Raw genomic sequence first — 19,887 nt, 5'->3', positions numbered from 1 at the left:
GGTAATATTCCAGCCATCAGCCCCGGTATTAATCAAGACTGCACTCCCTTATTAGAAACAAGCGCTGAAATACACCACACGCACCAATGCTTATGCCTCCAAAATACCACTGCTCGGTCTTCCCACCCCTATGGGCACTCTAACATGACGCAGGCCCACACCATGGACACAGGCTGGTGTATCGGAAGTAGGAGAATTATTCAGGGATGGAACGTTACTTACACACGCAGACTTCATGCATGAGCAAGGGATCATGGGCTGCTTTATATAATACATGCCAGTCTGGTACTATATATCAAGCGACACTGGGCACCAAGCGGAATCGAACCCGACACCAATGAATTAATGCCTCACTATTCTTGATTGGGACTGGCAGACACCTGATCCAGTGGTTTTACCGAGGCATCTGTGCTCACCAACCTTCACGTCTCTTACTGTACGTTGCAAATGGGAAAGAGATGTTAATAGAACTCTCTAGGACAAAGAGTGGAAGACTATATTAGAACACCCCAAGCGAGTATACCACAACACACAACTTAAATGTATGCAATATTTGATAATGCAGCGTGCATACCTAACAGGTTACATTCCATCGTCCCCAACACTACAGTGACATGTCCCAGATGTCATGAGCAGGATGCAGATCTACTTCACATGATCTGGACCTGCCCTACCTTAGTCAAATATTGGAACCAAGTCATACCAACCAGCCAACCAGGAGGAAAGTGGTAGGGAACAAGTGGTGGGATTTGGCAGAAGCTTGCCTTCTAGGTCTTTAACCATGGAAGAAAGGTCAGGAAGTTCAGACTAAATTTGTGGACTTGGCTCTTATCTTAGCTAAGCGTTGCATCACTAGGAGATGGAAAGGGAATACGCTGCTCCTTCCAGGATTCTGACATGGAAGAAGGAGGTCAAACATTGGAGGCTGGCAGAAAGTGGTGCTCGTCGCATAGAAGAACACAGGTGTCTGCGGAAGAAGCCTTCAGCAATGAGCTGGGACTTATTATTAGAGTCTTTTAAAGCTTCAGACAAATTCAACTTCTAAAGACAGAGCACTTTGATACTTTCACGTCCCCGTCCACGTTAAATATGACCTGACCACTTACTGTTGTCCTAACCACCTCGTCCTCCCTCACCCTCCTTACATTCAGATATGATATTATATACTAGAAGGGTTCCCAATACACTCTCCCGAAGCCCAACATCGCATGAACTCGAATTGATGGGAACCCATGACACTTCAAACTAGTGGAAACAATTCACCTAAGCAGGTCTTTCCTTGAGCATGTGTTTATCTGTTGCACCCATCATTGGGGGTGGTGGTATTTACATAACAATAGTTTTAGTTAATAGTTTTCTTATAAAAATAGGTTTAAATAATATCGGCCACCACCTTATTACCGACAGGATACCTTTTAATGTGCTCCAAATAATGCACTCGAAGCAAACTATGCCAATTGCACAACTGGTTGTAAAAAAGTGGCTGCTGATGTTTAAAACTACTGTACACATATGTAACCATATGGAATGATGTCATTTGAAAAACCTAATAAAATTTGTTTTAAAAAAAAGAACATTTTTGCCAAGCCTTAAACTTTTCTTTTACTACACATAATACACCCCTCTTATAGGCTGTAGGTAGGCCAGAGGGAAGTGAGCTTCTCTTTAAAAGGTTAGACATGTGCTTTTGTGTTTCACTGAGTTACACATGCACAAGTAGACTCCTATGCCCAGTTACACATGCAGTCTTCCACCCATACTGCAACTCGTATATCTATTTATAGAAGCATAGCGCCACTCGAACACCCAGTAAGACAGCGAAAGAGGCAGTTAAACATTCACTCACACACCCACGCAGCAGTTATATATGCAGCTCAATTAGAGGCTGTTGCGCACACTTACAGAGACGTACACTCACTAATACAGCCAGTAGGCAATTCATAGAGCCACTTACATACTCATTTAGACACCCATGAAGTTACTAAAAAGTGCAAGTGATATACTGGCATACTTACTTCAACATCTGGTGGTACACCCATAGAGAGACTGATACACTCACTCAGATATGTATTGAAGTACAGACAGAACCTAGTTACACATCCAGAGATGTACTACTTCAAAGATGAGTTGGGTCTATTACTGCAGACCCTGTGTCAGTAGCGGCCCATGGTGGGAGTGCTGCCGGGCGCTGACGTGGGGCGGGGGAGGGGCAGGGTGGGGGTAGTAAACTGCGGATTATGGGCAAATAGAGGTAATTAAACATATAAATAAATAAAACGAATTTTGCTGCGCGTGCTGCGTCAGCACCTGGCAGCACTCCCACCACGGGCCGCTACTGCCCTGTGTGTGCAGTTTTACTGCTAACTCGACTTGGCATTAAGATCATCTTTGCCAAGCCTTAAACTTTCCTTTTACTACACGTAACACACCCCTCAGCTAGGCTGTAGGTAGGCCAGAGGGAAGGATGCTTTCTCTTTAAAAAGATAGACATATCTTTTTGAGTTTCACTGAATTACATGTGTACTTGTAAACCCCTATTCCCAGTTATACATGCAGTCTTCCACCCACACGGCAACACACATAGCTATTTACTGAAGAATAGAGTCACTATTAGAGGCAGTTGCACACACAGTTTCATACCTGTACACTCACTAATACATTAGTAAGCAATTCATATGGCCACTTATACACACAGTTAGACACCCTTAGAGTTACTAAAAGATCAGTGATATACTGGCATACGTATTTAAATATCCAATGGCCCACCCAGAGAGAGAGACTGATACACTCACTCAGATATGTAGTCAAGGAGTGAGAGACCTAGACACTCATCCACACAGGCAGTTTTTTAAACATTACTTGGGCCTAGTACTCCAGAGCCTCTGTGTACAGTTTTATGGACAGGTTGACTTACAATTTAAAACTACTTTGCCAAGCTGTAAACTTTCCCTTTACCTCTTATAAGTCATCCATAAGATAGGCTCTAGGGAGGTCACAGGTCATGCCCTTAGAAGGTAAGACATGAACATTGCAGTTTCAGTGAGCCACATCCAAACTTACAGATCCATATGCCCAGCTAATCATCCAGGGGCATATTAACAACAAACTGTGATAAATATCACAGAACGTGCTTAGCGCGATTTTGTTTAACGCCAGCTATCGCTGGATTTAATCGCCCGAGATAACGCGTTATTATCAACGCTTATCTCCACGGCGATATAAACTCCGGCGATAGTGGCAAAATGAGGGAACATTGCTGGAAATCCAGCGATACAACTGCACCGATAAGGGAATCCTTGGTAATAGGGAGATGTGGACTCAGCCTTAGAATCGACCTCCCTTTATAAATATAGCTAAGTCAGAAATTTTGCAGACGTTAGCTTACAGCGATAACCACGGTTAGCGCGGTTTTTAATATGGCTATGGGTGTCCTTGGCCAGCTTGTTAATACAGAGTAGTGCAGTTAGCTATATTTTCCTTGTTGTTTTGGAAAGAAATGCCTACTTTGCATCTCATTAGCGATGCGAGGTGAAGCGTTTTGGGAACGGCTGCTAACATGTGCTAATGCATGTTAGCACCGCCTTGTAAATAGGAATAAAAATATTATCTCCACTTTTTGGGCTTTTAAAGCCAGAAAAGCGGAGATAGGGCCCTTGATAATATGCGCACCATTGTCTCACCCATACTGCAACACACATACATATTTAGAAAAGCATAGAGGCACTCATTCACCAACCCAGTCAGACAGAGACAAAAGTACTTATACATTGACTCACATCCAAATACAGCACTTATCTATCCAGCAGTGAGAGAATCAGTTACACACACAGTTAACAACCTGACATCTCAGTAATATAGCTGTTAAGTAATTCATACAGGAAGTTTTATAAAGATAGAGAGACCCATAGAGATAGTAAGACAGATTGTTACTTAACAACATAGTCATTTAAAAGTGCAGTAACACACCTAGCAAAGGACCGATATATTTATTTAGATATGTGCTGAAGTACTGATAGTGCTACTCACCCATGCAGACAACTAGCCATTTAAAGATGTTTCGTGCCTGCTACTGCCCACTCTGTGTGTGCAAATTTCTTGCTAGGTTGAGTAGGCATTTGAAATAACTTGGTGGGCCCTAAAGTCTGTTTTTCTACATACAAGTCATATCTAAAGTAGGCTGTAGGTAGACATACACTGTGGAATATATTATACACACTCAGATGCCCTCTAATGTGTATAGTAATATACCCATGTACACACTGATACACACACTAACACACTCAAGCACACACTCATGCATAAACTAAGACACCCAGCACAAACTGGTGTATACAGTAACAGATGCAAGAAAGGAGAGATGCATACATTGACACACCCAGGTACAAACTAGTGCATACAGTGAGACACACAGGGACACACCTATGCATACACTAACACACTCAGGTACAGACCTAAGCATAAACTGTTACACCCTAGCACAAAATATTGCATACACTGACACACTCAGGTAAACTCTGCGTCATATACTTACATGACCACACATACACCTATGAATCCACTGAGTCACCCAGGCACACTAATAGAGACTTTAACACTCATATATAAACTGAGAGACTCGCTGACACACTTCCACATACAGGATCACATCCAGTCAGTCATTTATGCATATAGAGAGCCTCTCAAACACAAAGGGACATATATGCTCAGGCACCCAGGATTACACTGATGCATAGAGTGGTATACTCACCCACACACTGATGGACACACTCACACAGGCAGATACACACAGATGTTAACATGAAAAATAATAGAGTTAGAGTTGCTATAATGATATAATATAACTGGTTGTGATGACAGTTAAAGGCTTTAAACATGTAATTTAATATATATTTAAGGAAAACATAAATGTACTCATTTGTTTTTTCTCTTTGCAGATATATACTTCCACTTCAAACAAGATAATTAAAATGCTAACAAAAACTGAGAGAGAAAAGAAACAGAGGAAAGGATACTATCTCCTCACAAGTGAGAAACAAAGGGGGGGGGGATTCAGAGCATGTAGTGAAAGAGAAAAGAACTGCTAGAAAGAAAACCAAAAAATGTCATTAAAATAGTATGTCGAAAACTACAAAGTGAGCATAAGGAAGTAAATAAAAAGCACAATTTTAAATCAACTAAGAAAGGACAAAATGCAAGTGACATTAAGAGTAAGAAATCCTATAACAGAGCAGATAGTTTAACAAGAAGACAGAGGCAGTTTAAAGAAATTAGAGTCAGAATGTTTCAAAGTGGGGTAATTCAGAATCTCATACGAACTATGAAGCAGTATTGAAGAAGAAGAAAAGAAGTGAAATAAAAGGAACATGTTGAGGCTGTAGTTGAGAAGGCATTTGCCCTGAAGGGGAAGCTATTTATTTAAATATGAGCAGAATGAGAACACTGCATAAAATAGTTGTGTCTATGAGGAAAAGAAGCCAAAAGAAATGACTTGTGAATAGAAGTCATTTTGGAAAAATTGTCAGTGGCAAATGGGAGCATACTTGCAGTGCTGAGCTTTTCATTAATGAAGAAAGCCACTTTCAAGAGAACGCATTAGTACATGTAGTTGAAGCAACTGGACTATGATATTAGATGAAGGATGGTACTCCTTTTGCAAAAGAGGAGATGATATCTAGGAATGTTGAAGAAGTGATAGCTGACGCGGTACACATAAGACGGAGACAGACCCTGTGCACAAATAGCAGTTTTTGCAGTGTTCAGCAAGAATCAATTGATACATTGAGAGATTTCCTTCATATATTTTCCCCCAAAAGTCTGAAACAGAAAACTGAGATTTTGAAAGGATTAGATGCTAAGTAAGCAGGAATACAAATTTACAGGGACATTCCCTGGCATATCTATCAAAAAAAGTGTGCCAAAGCACCTTTTATCACTTTAGAATGTTAGCTGTTCACCACTCTAAAATGCAAAATTTAGTTAGGAGGCTTTACTACGTCAAAACTCCTGCCCTATGTTTAGGAGAAATGAATAGAGCCATTTTGCATGGTACAGTAGCTGACGTAGAAAAGGTTTGTGAAGATGTTAATTTTATTTTCTTTGTTTCTGAACCGGAGTCTAGGAGAAATGAGGAGTTGGTATGTGCAGGTGTAGAGAAACAGGACACAGGTATTACTCTTGATAACTTTGCACAAGAGATTGCAAAGTTTAGCACAGTTTCTTCATTGAAACCAAACTGTGTTTGCATTTACTATTGACACACCAACTACATAAGCCAAACTCGTAATGTAATTGCATTCTCAAACACTGAACAGGAGAACAGAAATAAGTGGCAAGAGTTTGCTCTATATTAATTTGTAGAAGAACAGTTTGATTTGAGTACACGGCAAACTATATGTAAGTACTGCTATGATAAGTCAAAGGATAACAAAATTCCAGCTAGAGAAGTACATAATAAGTTAGGATTAGTTTCAATTCCACAAGCACTTTGAGATTTAAATGTTTGTGAATCAATTCTTTTACAGTGTATACATCCTTTCCAAGCTATAAGTCATATGGAACCAAAAACTGGGAAATTACCTCCAACAGAGATACAGAAAGGTCTTAAAGGTAGAGTTGTGTACTTGCCATTAGATTAAAAAAAAAGAAATTTGTAACTATGAAGTACAGAGAGATTTTGATGATCCACTTATTGGTCTAGTAAATGGTGTCCCTACTGGGGGCAAAAAAATATTAGCAACAATTAGTGGATGTTAATAAGGTGAAAAAAGCAACATTATAACTGGTTCAAAATTATATTTATTATACAAATGCAGATGTTGTTTGAGATATAACACATATGGAGGATGAGACATTACCATCAAGTGGTCAGATTGAAAAGGTGGATCGATTGAGATCAGAAGAAATTTATAAACACTATAGCATCCATCATCTGCATTCTAAGGAAGTTGTTGGCAATGCTATGGATCTGTTTCACATGAAGAAAGCAAAAGGATCTTCCATGAGAGTGTGGCAGAAAAGTTTAGTGGCTTGCTCTTTTACACGACTGTTTCCCACTAGAGAAGGTGACGGCTATGACGACTGCCTTGAACAGATACCAGCAGCTTAATTTGGAGTATAGCTTGATTAATTTGACAGCATGCCAACGTGGCATCTACAAGAATTGGTATCATAGTCATGGTGAGCTGAAATGTATGTTGAGAAACCTACGTGCACCTATACGGGTTCTGACGCTCAGTTGTGCTGAGTATGCATGGGAAGACCTGCTTGAATTTTTGAGAGAAGCAAACACAAACATTAAGGATATCAAAGTGAAGACAGCTGGAGAGCTTTGCTCCTTGGATCTTGCTAATGTTTGCAGCACAGGTTTCAAGCTATGATGTCTTTCATTTGCAACAAAACAAATCCTCCTCTTGGTGAAGTAACTGATTTTTTTGCCATAAAGAGTACCAAGCAAGAGGTGCCCTTCATAGTCATGTGCTGTTACGGATAAAAGATGCATTGATATTTGAAACAGACAGTGAGGAGACTGCCCTGTCTTTAGTAAAACAGTATGTGACATGCACCATCCCAAAAGATGTTGGTGAAAAATGCTTTAGACAACAAGTTAAATGATTTCAAAGTCATAGATGTGGGAAGTACTGTCATCAAAAATACAGAAGCGGTAGTATATTTTATACAAGATATTGTTTTGACCCATCATTTCACAAGGAAAAGTAAACAGCTTTTTATCTGCAATCAGACATACACTGTCATGAAAATCACCAAAAACCCATACATCCTGAGAAGAATGGAGGCCTCGAAGTATATTAATGACTATAATAGTCATTCTGAAAATCTGGAATGCCAACATATAATACAGTTTGTTACAGACAAGTCCATTGCTGTTGCTCGTTATGTCACTTCATATATTACAAAATCAGAGAAGACGGCGATGAAGGAGATGTGAGAGGAGATTTCTGCAGAAAAAAGACTTACCAAGAAATTTCATAACTTCAGCATGAAATTGCTTTCTCACAGAGAGATAGGGTCCTATGAGTGCTCGGATCTGTTGAGCTTGGCTAGTTTGTTCGTGAAGTCAATGGAAATTGTTTGAGTTTGTCTAGGCCTTCCAAGCATGTGAAAAAGTGTTGAAGACTTTTTGGGAAATTTGGTATCTAGCAGAGTTCGATCTGGAAAGCATGGTTTATGTGAAATCAAATATGTTGCACACGTACTATCCAAGATGGTGTACACATCTAGAAAAAATGTGCCTTTATGAAGTACTTCAACACAACAGCTATAGAAGTGATGTAACGGAAAACATAGAAGAAGGGAAATATGCAGTAGTTGGATGTGATGGTTGTTTGGTGAGACATAGCAAATGGAATCTATTGATCACTGAAAACTGAGTTGCAAAACTCCAGACAGGAGAGAGTTTATCTATTTGGCACTTCTACAACTTTTCAAGCTTTGGCATGCTGAATCAGAACTACTTGGAGATTATGACAGCTACAAAGATTCTTTCAAAGCTGTAAAACACAGCATTCAGTGTTCAGACTTTAAAAACTACTTGCAAATGTTGAAAGATGAGATTGAACAGTAAGAAACCATTGCTGGTGAGGTAGCTAATGAGAGTTCACAAAGCAGTCAAAGTTCTGGACCAGTTATTCAAAATGAAACAGCCATTACTATGAATGAGGTGTAGACTGCAATGCGAGCAGCAAGAGTAGAAAAGTATTGATTTAGAACAATTAGCAGCACAACTAAACGATGAACAGAAATACATTTATATTGAAGAGAAAGATAAAATAGACAAGGGGGTAACCTTGCAACATTTCTGGACTGGCAGATCCAATACTTTTTGTCTAATTCCCATTTTTTCTCCATCCCCAACACCGACATGCCCTGCAGGCACACACTCTCCCGGAGGACCCACTTTCTGAATATAATCTGCTGGGGGCGAAGATTTTCTTTGGGCACCTGGGCAAAGGGGCTAGCTCAAGGCACTCATTCATTTAACCATTCACATACCCACTCAGTCACTGATATAGTTAGTAACATATTCAGTCACTTACATCTACTACTACGTGCAGTCAGTTACCCATATAGATATTCACACACTCACTCACGAATACAGATACTAAACACATGCACTCACTTACCCACACAGTAACTCATATGACCACTTAGACATATATAGAATCACTAACACACCCAGTCATTCTCCCATGTAACTACTGATACACCCAATCACTCACTCTTGCAGCTAGAAAGACATCCATTCACTCTTCTAAACAGTGACGCATACATTTACTTACTTACCTATACTTCTACAAACATATTCAGTCAGTTACTTATACAGCTACTGTGGTGACATATATTCAGTGTTACGTGGAAGCACTGACTCAGTTACTAACTCACCTGTACTGGCACTGACGCAGCTACTTACTCACTGTTACAGACATTTACTCAATCAATCAATAGTAAACTTTATTTGATCTATTTATCTAAGTACAGAAAAATAAAAAGTTACAATACAATACAAGATGATAAAAGTGATTTCTGTTACATTAAAAAGATGGAAAAAGTATGTACAGTTACAATTGAAAATCGTGAAGATGGAAGTAAATAAAGATTTCAGTTAGCAATCTGCTATCCATTTCAAACTACCAAAATTCCACTTAAAATCAGTAATCGTCATTTAAAAATGTGTACAAAACATGAATAATAAAAGAACAAAACCACATTATATACCTATAATAATACGGCCCCACATCACCAGCCCAATTAAATACCAAAAATGAGAAACAATCCATGTTATAGACCAGGTTATAGACCAGGGCAAACAAGTAAAATCGTCACAGCCTGAGATTGAGGACACTGGCGGATAGGCTAATCGCAACTTGATCTGACCCTAACTGCACACCTCAAGAAGCTAAGGACATATAACAAGGAGTTGCTGATAAGCATTTGCAAAAAAGTCAAAGCTGGTCTGACCTGTGTAAAGTTGCACGAGGATAGGATTAAAAAAAAGCATCATGTCCTGTGGAGACTTCCAGTCGCAGACACAAGGGGGAGACTCTGGCCCCTATGTGCCCCACCCGTGTGGGCCAGGAGATAATGAAAAAGGTCCATACAGAACCTAGACAGTAAAAGTCTGTTGTGAGAGCTTTTCAGCCATAGGAGATAGGGCTCAGTGGATGGGACAGTTTTCAATGGAAAAAAACCCATGCACACACTAGGCTTCTTCCTCTCTTCTTCTTCTTCCCTGTCCATCTGACTTTTTTAAAAAGCTCTCCTTAACCCCACTCGGGTCTCTTTTACACATGTTCTCTGGGTTGGTAAATAGATTGACTCTTTCTAGGTCTGCTAGATAGTCCCTCACATACTTAAACCAGGGAATACGGTGATGGTAGTCCAGTTGTAGGCAATCAGTTAAAATAATCCTTACTTAAGACGATTCCCTTCCTAAACCACAAGTTCATCCACATTGATAAGGGCCGGTAAGAAAAGCCATCCCCAGTTCTTCGCAGACTATGATAGAGGGAATACATTGTGGCAGGCACAAAAGACACTTTAAAAAGGTGTTTTCAATGACCTGGAGTTCCTCATGCTCCATGTGTCCCCAAATCTCACTGCCACAGCACACCTTGGAGATGCACATGGCCTTATAAATCTTTAAGAGGGCCCCAATGGGTCTATTTCCCAGCCTGGTTGCAAAGTTAAAAGTGGCAGAGTTGACCCTGACAAAGTCTCCTTTTTTTCCTACTCATAAGGGGACACCAAGTCATGGCGACGTCAAGGACTCCTCCCAGATATAAGAAAATGTTCGTCTTGGGGACTGGTGACAAACCCACCAAAAAGTAGTAGGGTTAAGAGGGGCGTGAACCTACTTGCAATATAAATGATTTGTTGTTCTTTACTCTCAAATCGAGGTCCTCCATAAACTGAACAAATTAATACAATAATGTTTGCAAGACCCTGGCTGACCTGGCCATAAGAACAATGTCATCGGCATACAATAGTACTGGGAGACTCCGCCGACCGACTTGTGGACAATCAGATGTCAGCTGCACTAAGGTTTGCTCCAAGTTGTTGATGTACAGGTTAAAATGAAAAGGGGCCAAGATACACCCCCTGTGAAACTCCTCTCACTATTGTAAACTGTCAGGTGAGTCTCTGATCCTTCATGTATGGGACTGTCTCCTTTGTGTCTCTGTTTAAGTCCCTCAAGAAACATATGTTGGCTGGACTAACTCCTAGGGACAAAATGAAGCCAGAGCTTCGATCTATTAACTAGCTCAAAAGCCGAGGACAGATCCATAAAGGCTACATAAACAGTGCTGGGGCATGCAACACTGTACTTGTTGAGTACCAGGTACAAGTTTAAAATGTGGTTCATTGTGGATCACCTGAACAAAAACCATATTGGGCTTCAGACATGATGTTATTGTCCTCTGCCCAAGTAGAGAGCCTATTAAGAATGATGCAGCCTACCACCTTTACCACTGAGTCAAGTTACTCACCCACATAGCTACTCATGCACCTGTTCACACACTGATACACACTTTGACAAACTCACTGATGCAGACACTGACTCACCCAGGCACACACTCATCCATACCCTGGTACACTGTGGCACACACTCATGAATATGCTGGTAAATTGAAGCACACACTGATGCATACAGTAACATACCCAGGCATAATCTGATGTATACACTGACACACCCAGTCATGCACTTATGTATATACTGATACATCTAAGCACACACTGTTCTACACACTATCACACCCAGGCACAACCTGATGCAGACATTAGGATACTCAGACACACACTAATACATATCACTGAGATACCCACTCACCTACCCATACCATACCGTTACTTACATACACACTCACTCACCGATATAGGCACTGACACAGTTACTTACTCACCCATACAGTCACTGACACAGCCACGCGTTGACTAATACAGCTAATTAAGTACACATCCACTTACTCACCCGCAAAGGCACTTACACATCCACTGAACTACTCATACAGTCAATTACACAGTCACTTGGTTGCCCATCCAGCCACTCATCCAGCCACTCATTTACTCATAAAGGCACTCACACAGCCACTCAATCTCTTCTACAACCACACACAGAGTCTCTCAATTACCCACAGAGCCACTCACACTCACTGTCACACTTTTACAGCCACTCAGCCACCCAGTCACTCACTCACACAGTCACTCACACACCCAGTCAGAGATCTATATAGCCATTCACACACCAGGTCAGTTACTTGTAGAGACACTCACCTACCCACTCACTCAGTCATACATTCACTAAAAGTCACCTATACAGCCACTCACACACCCATTATCATACTTACAGCTTACTCATGCAGCCACTGGCACAGTCAATCAACCACTGATACAGCCACTCACACCTACCCACTCACCCAGACGGGCACTCAGCCACCCAGTCATTCAGTTTGTTTTCCAAGGACACCTACTTCTGCCTTCCGGCTACCTACGCTCTGCCTTCAAGCACCTGAGCTGCTCCTGCCACCCTGTTAAGTGCTATGTGTGCTGCTTGTTGGGAGATGTAGTTCCTCACTTCTTTTGTCACACCACCGCTGCAGAGACCACATACCCCACACTTTATATCAACCACCTCAAAACGTTCTGCCACTCTCAAAACATCATTTCCATACAAACATTACAAGTATCTTTTTTCTCCTACTTGCTACCTTTTAGGCGTTCTTATTTACCATTTTGATTTGCACTTAATTACATTCTGCAAAAGTAGTCCAACCTCCCTAATATGGCTGCTTCTTCAACCAGTTTGCCAGAGAAGTTAAGGAAGTCTTCTTTGTTGATATCCTCTAACATCATCTGTGTGCTACTGTAGTCATTCTGCATGTCAGCTGCTGGACAGGATGCATGCGGTTCCAATCTGAAGGTGTGAGTGCAGCGAGGCAGGTGAGTACTGCCGGTGAAAGGTGATCGGCGCTGAGCGAATGTTTGTGGGGCAGCGCGGAAGACCCAGGTCGTGTTGTTTTCTTTTAGGCAGCGTGCGGGCTCTTATATTTGGTCAACAGTTGCTTGTTGCTGTGTATGCACCTCCACTATAAATTGTAGTTGATGGCCCCTGCATGGTGTCAGTTGGCCAACTTATTTATATTTCTGGGCAAGGACAACCAACAGTGGTTATAGAAGTTTTAATTTTTGGGAAAAAAACAAACTTAGCTAATTAGACTAAATATATGACGATTATTATTTGGACAGAAAAAATCATGGCCCCCTTGCAGTTGCACCACACATTTCTACAGCATAACATACTTGCTTGCTGATCATTGGGAAATATAGCCATGACATATTTTTTAAACTCTCCAGTCACCTTACACCCTCAGTGGACGTCGATGAACTTCCTGTTCTTTGGTACCACATGAGTGGTCACCAGGCATTTTATAAATGTTCTCACGAATACAAGGGGTTAAAAAAGGTTCTGTTTTTCCCTGTTCAGACATGACAGCTCCAGTGTAATGTGGACTCTGTGAAGTCATATGGGGAGAAGGGATTAAGCCTTAGAACGTGTCTTTGGACCACGTAAATTGACTAATAAGTCTCACCGAGTCTCTTCCACAGCAAGAACGAAATCATGTGGAGCTGCCTCCCATGTCCCAAGAAATTTTAAATGGAGCCTAGCTGTGCAGAACATTCACTTTGCCAAGTATGCATTGCACAAACATCTTAGCATCCCTAAACAAGTCATTCTTTTATGATTATGACTTCAGCTGCATCCCCTTCCTGTAAATCCCCACTGACAGACGAGCGTTAGTAGTACCCTGCATACCGCCAGCGCAGTGATCCTGGAGTCCCAGCCCGACTGGGAGTAGTAGTAGGAAGAGGCGTTTCAGCAGCAATTCTGAAAGTAGAGCCACACACAGCCCCCCGACTCGTATGTTTGATTAAAGTGTTTAAGTATTTCAGAACCGATCATTTCACTGGATTGATTCAACGGTGTTCAGGGTTGCGGCTGTACTATCAATAGTGCAGTAGGTGCAATTGCACTGACGGCCAGTGATGTGAAGGGCCGGCCCCTCTCAACCCAAATGTTGACTAACTTTAAATACCATACTGGGTATTGGGAGAATTTTCTTGTTGGCATCAATAGTGAAGGTTTCTAAACATGAACTTTCAAACAATTTTGAGCCCATCCTTCCTGGTTGTGATGCTGATGCCATGGCCTGAGGCATTTTGCAAAATGATGCTCTTCTCCCAGCAAAATGTGGTGAGTGCCCCCTAAGCTTCCTTCTATTACAGACATCCACAGACTTTAGACTGAATGAGGGCCTCCTGAAGAGTGGTTGCCCCTTGTGCCTTTGGGGCTGCAGGAGTCTGTGTTACACCCCGTCCATGAGTAAACAAACATAAGTCATTAGCAATGTGTCTCTGTTATAAGTGTAATGGTGCTGTAATTGGAGAAGCATGAAATATACTACTTCATGGTGCTCTTTGATGAAGGCAAGTGAGACACAGGAAAGTCATATGACTAAGATGGCAACGTTTCTGTTTAGGTCTAGCCTAGTCAGCTATCAAGATTGCTTCTAGGCCTAAGAAGCCCAACCAAAGTGCTTTAAACAAAAGTTAAAGTCTTCAGGGGCTTCAAAAAAGGTGGCAGTTGTGAATACTGATAAGAGCACCCGTCACATTTACATATGGTCACATTAGTGTTTTTTCAATACCACATAAATACACTCCACATAAAACCACTCTTTCACATAGCAACAAATCACATAAATACACTCCACAAAATGCCGCATAATTCCAATCAGCATAATTCCACTGAACACCGCACAGTTCCATGCTACACAATTCAACTCTACACATTTCGATTCCACACACCATAATTTGACACCAAACAACATAATTCAACTCTACAACACAATTAGACAACACACCACATACATCCAGTTCACACTACATCATTCCACATTATGCCACAAAATTCAACAGCACACCACATAATGAAACTTGACTACATATCACTCCACTACACAAGCTACCATTCCACATAATTACACTCCATGACACACAATCACACTCCAGATAATTCCAGTACACTCAATGCCACTTAATAACTATCCACATAATTCCACTGGAAACCATACCACATAATTCCACTACACAAATCAACTCCACACCACACAATTCCTCGCCACACAATATCACAACTAACAATTCCAATCCAACCCACATAACTACACTCCACACCACATAAGTCCACTGTATTCCATAACAAATGAGTAAAAGACATTGCCATTTACAACCCCAGTGGCTCTAACTCTAGCAAAGAAGCAATACCTATTGGCTATGTGTTCTGCTTGGGTTTTCGGATCAGATAGAACCCGCTCATCAGAGCCTCACTAACCCAGCCAGAACGTTACCCCCTCCCTAGACCCTATTTCCTATCCTGCAACCACATATATCTATCACCTAAGGACAGGGGATTCCTACTATGCATACCAAGACCTCACAATCGGCGGCCTCGCGATCCCATACGGATCCAGACCTTTCTGCCCATACGACAGTATCACAAGTGGCGGCCTCACGGTCCCATACGAACCCAGACCTCTCTACCCAGACGGCAGTCTCAGCACAATCGGCGGCCTCGCGATCCCATACGGATCCAGACCTCTCTGCCCATACGACAGTATCACAGGTGGCGGCCTCGCGGTCCCATACGAACCCAGACCTCTCTGCCCATACGACAGTATCACAAGTGGCGGCCTCGCGGTCCCATACGAACCCAGACCTCTCTGCCCATACGACAGTATCAACACAATCGGCGGCCTCGCGATTCCCTACGAATCCAGACCTTTCTGCCCATACGACAGTATCACAAGTGGCGGCCTCACGGTCCCATACGAACCCAGACCTCTCTACCCAGACGGCAGTCTCAGCACAATCGGCGGCCTCGCGATCCCATACGGATCCAGACCTCTCTGCCCATATGACAGTATCACAGGTGGCGGCCTCGCGGTCCCATACGAACCCAGACCTCTCTGCCCATACGACAGTATCACAAGTGGCGGCCTCGCGGTCCCATACGAACCCAGACCTCTCTGCCCATACGACAGTATCAGCACAATCGGCGGCCTCGCGATCCCCTACGAATCCAGACCTCTCTACCTAGACGGCAGTCTCATACGACAGTTCATCCTATGATCACCATAACATACAAAAAGGGAATCAGTCTCACTATTCATCAGATCACACAAGGATTGCCAGTTCGGGCATAGCCTGTTCTCAGGTTCGAGGGGCTCCTCTTTCCTTTATTCAGTTACCACTTACCTGATCAGGGTTAACATCTGTTCATGTAGCCACAGCTGACTAGAAGAATAGGCTACCCTCTTATACAAGAACACGCATCACATGTTGGTTCACTACAAACTGGATACTTTATTACTCATTACATTCACAATCACATAACATTACGATATAACACATAACCTGCAAAGAAAAGTGAAAGATTAAGTTGTACACTCTAATAAGAAAGGGTCGACATCACCTTAGTAGTATGTAGCCCGCACTCAGTGGTCATCTAGGCTCCCCTCTCGTCTGTGCCTCGGCTCGCCTGGAATCACCCTTCTCCGAGTCACTGGGACCTCTTCCTTATCAGCTACTCTCTCCTCTCTGGCTATTCTGTTAGGAAAGCATCTGTCTCTCAGTTCTTCTCCGCCTTCAAGATGGCGTCTGTCTTCCCTGGAATAAGTAGTAGCTTTACTGCTAACGGCTAGATGCCGCCTACGGACTGAACATGTAACTGCCTCAGACTTTCACTAATATAGAGGTGCATTTCCTCATGGAAAATTCCGGCCCGTAACCTGCCGCCCACCAAATTCTTGTACCTCCCCGTACCAAGGACACGTTCCCAGCCGGCCGGCCTGATGTAGTGTCTTCGGCATGAAGAAAAATACAATCCTTCGATAAGGGCCGGCCTGAACCGGTTCTCTCCAAGCGAATAACACCTCATAACTAAAACATTACTCTTGGCCTAGAAGCATCCCAAGCTGCCGAAGCAGAAAGAAAGATGGAGTCTCTCCCGTTTGAGGCCTACCAGGCCTGAATTCGGCACAGCTCCATGAAATACCCTCACTACAGGACAGGTTATCCCTAATACTAACGAATCTATCCCCTAGGCTATGTGTGCAAGCCCTGATCTATGGGGAAGAGCACAGAATCATGTCGAAGTGCCTAGTAAATAGGCTCCATTCACTACTCTAACCCTTAGGCTTGAATGGTAAGAGACTGAAGTCACATTCAATCACTTGTTAACACAAGAAGGCCGAGAAAGTCGAGCAGAACACTATGCCAATAATTGTTCTTAGGTCTGGGGATTTTTTTGGAAGATGTTGCTCCACTTCTATGGGAATTGACTCTCCTGGTGTAATTTGAGTTGCAGTAAATGTTGATGTTTCTCCTCATTGCGCTCTCTCTGCACTCTGTTCAACTCCTTGCTGTGGAATGTTTCAGGTGGGTCCTCATACTTGTGGTATCACAAGAGTATTGATTAGATGTTCCCCTGGAAAGAGTTTTTTATTGCACAATGAGCACTTCACATGCTTGGCAACTGTTTTTTTCTCCCCAGAGGGGATAGTAAAGAAATGCCAGATGATGGATAGCTGCTTTGCTCAGGGTTCCTCATCAGACAAATTCTCCTCTTCAGGGTGTGGCTGTTGCTGATCACTTCTATCAGATGCCATTTTATTTGTTGAATGCAAAAAAACCTTGAAATGCAGTTCCAGTATTGGAAAACACAACAGCGTTGCAAAGAAGCTTATATCTCTCCAGTGGAAGTGTGAAAAAGAAAGAAAACTGCGTAGGGACTTTCTTTGTAGATTAATGAAAAGTGTATTGTCTAATGAATTCCCTTTGTTAGGTAGGCACTAGATATTCATGAATCCCAGCATTGTCGCAAATTCCTGCATCGTCGCAAATTCCGTTGGCCTTACGAATATGGGAAATAGAATAAAAAAGTGATGAAGAAAATTACTTACAAAAATGTTACTCTATACATCATATTAGTAAACTACGGACCTAAAATATTAACTACAATATGTGTATATATGTGTTCTTCACTTTTCAAAAACCCTTCTGAATTTGCTACTATTCGTGAAACCAGAATCTATGGAACACGATCTTTTGCAACAAATTTGCGAATAATAAAACATGTAATCTCAAAAAAGAATAAGTAAAACACTAAGGGCCATATGCATGAACACATTTTCCCACAGATACAGAATGGGCAAAACCCTTTGAGGCATCTGGCCTTAAATAAACTCTTCTGGTACACACCTGAAAGGTACCTAACACCAGTAGCTTAAGTTAGAGATCACTCACAGGGGTAATAGTTGTTGCAGTCACTGAAAATACAGTGAACAACTTGGATATATAACTTGATAGCATTCATTAATATCTTTAACATTTTTTGAATATTTTATAACACCCTGTTTTATAATGTTACTAATGCAATTGCAATATAACAAATTAGATATTAACAGCACTTTCTCTCACACAATAAAAGATATCAGTACTAAACATACACAGGGCAGTATGCTGAAATGCTGCAATTGATTTTTAATACTATGGCTGTCTGATGACATACAGAGACATCTGCAGTGCAGTATTTAACAAACAGACCCACTGAGACACTCATCCATTGAGACACTCATGCAGTCACTCACACACCCACTGAGACACTCATGCACTCATTCACTCACTCGATCTCAAACGTTATAGGTTACAATTAGGAAATTAAATAAAAATTTTGAAATACACTTAAAAAAGAAAGGTTACAGGGATGATATAGTTAGGAAATAACATTAAACAACAGCAATTCACTGAAAAAAACAAAGGTTACAGGAGCGGTATAGTTAGGAAAAAGGTTAAAGGACATTATAATTAGGCTCAGATTTCCCTCATACAAAACTAGTGAAAATCAGCAGTATTAGTTATCTGAGCTAACTATAACTTATGACCCCGCAATGCACTGCTTATGACCTCACATATTACATCACCCATGACATGGTCAGTGACATTATTGATCAGACCCTCCAGGATTTCGCGATTTCGCGGTTTGCCGCGAAATCTGCACTTTTGTAAAAATGCCGCGATTTTTACAAAAGTGCCCGTGAAATCAGCACTTTTGTAAAAATGCCGCGATTTTTACATAAGTGCCTGTGAAAATGAAGGAATGCTGGGAAAAGGTTTTGACATTTCTATGATAATTGACGTTTTTCATGACTAAGAAAAATACATACAAGTTGTACAATAAATTCTGTGTTGACTTTTGAATGAGCATATGCATACTGTTGATTCTTCCATCACCAAAAGGACAATTATTCCTATATTAATTAAAATGAGTGACCGCCTCAGATCACCTTTATGCCAAAATTGATATTTACATGTGTGTTGCAGATCATAAACATAATATAGAGACCCCCTAAAGTAATCCATAGTCTGTATTATGCTATGTGTCAATTTAAGAACCTTATTAGATGTGGAGAAGTGTCACAAATGAATTAAAGTGTGTGACTAAAAGAGAAAAGGACTACTCCCTTTATTGTAAATCTTCCCTGTGTTTATAATTGTGCAAAAAAGGTCTTATTATCGGAACATTGGTGTATTTACTAAGTTGTTAGATGTCTCTCCTTCTGCCTTATTCTGAATGCTGTTCAATTCTGAAATTTGAATCCTGTACTAAAGAGTCTTTAAAAGCATTCTGTTGGACCTGGCTCTTTTTACAGGGAGATAACAGGTACACCATCAATCCGTGCATCACAAAACTTCTACAGCAGTTATAAAATGAACTCAAGAGATTTATGATTTATGAGCTGCTAACATGGGCCA

This window comes from Triturus cristatus, chromosome 9, assembly GCF_964204655.1.
Source record: "Triturus cristatus chromosome 9, aTriCri1.1, whole genome shotgun sequence".
In the NCBI taxonomy this organism is placed as follows: domain Eukaryota; kingdom Metazoa; phylum Chordata; class Amphibia; order Caudata; family Salamandridae; genus Triturus; species Triturus cristatus.
Note: the sequence above shows the minus strand (reverse complement) of the source record.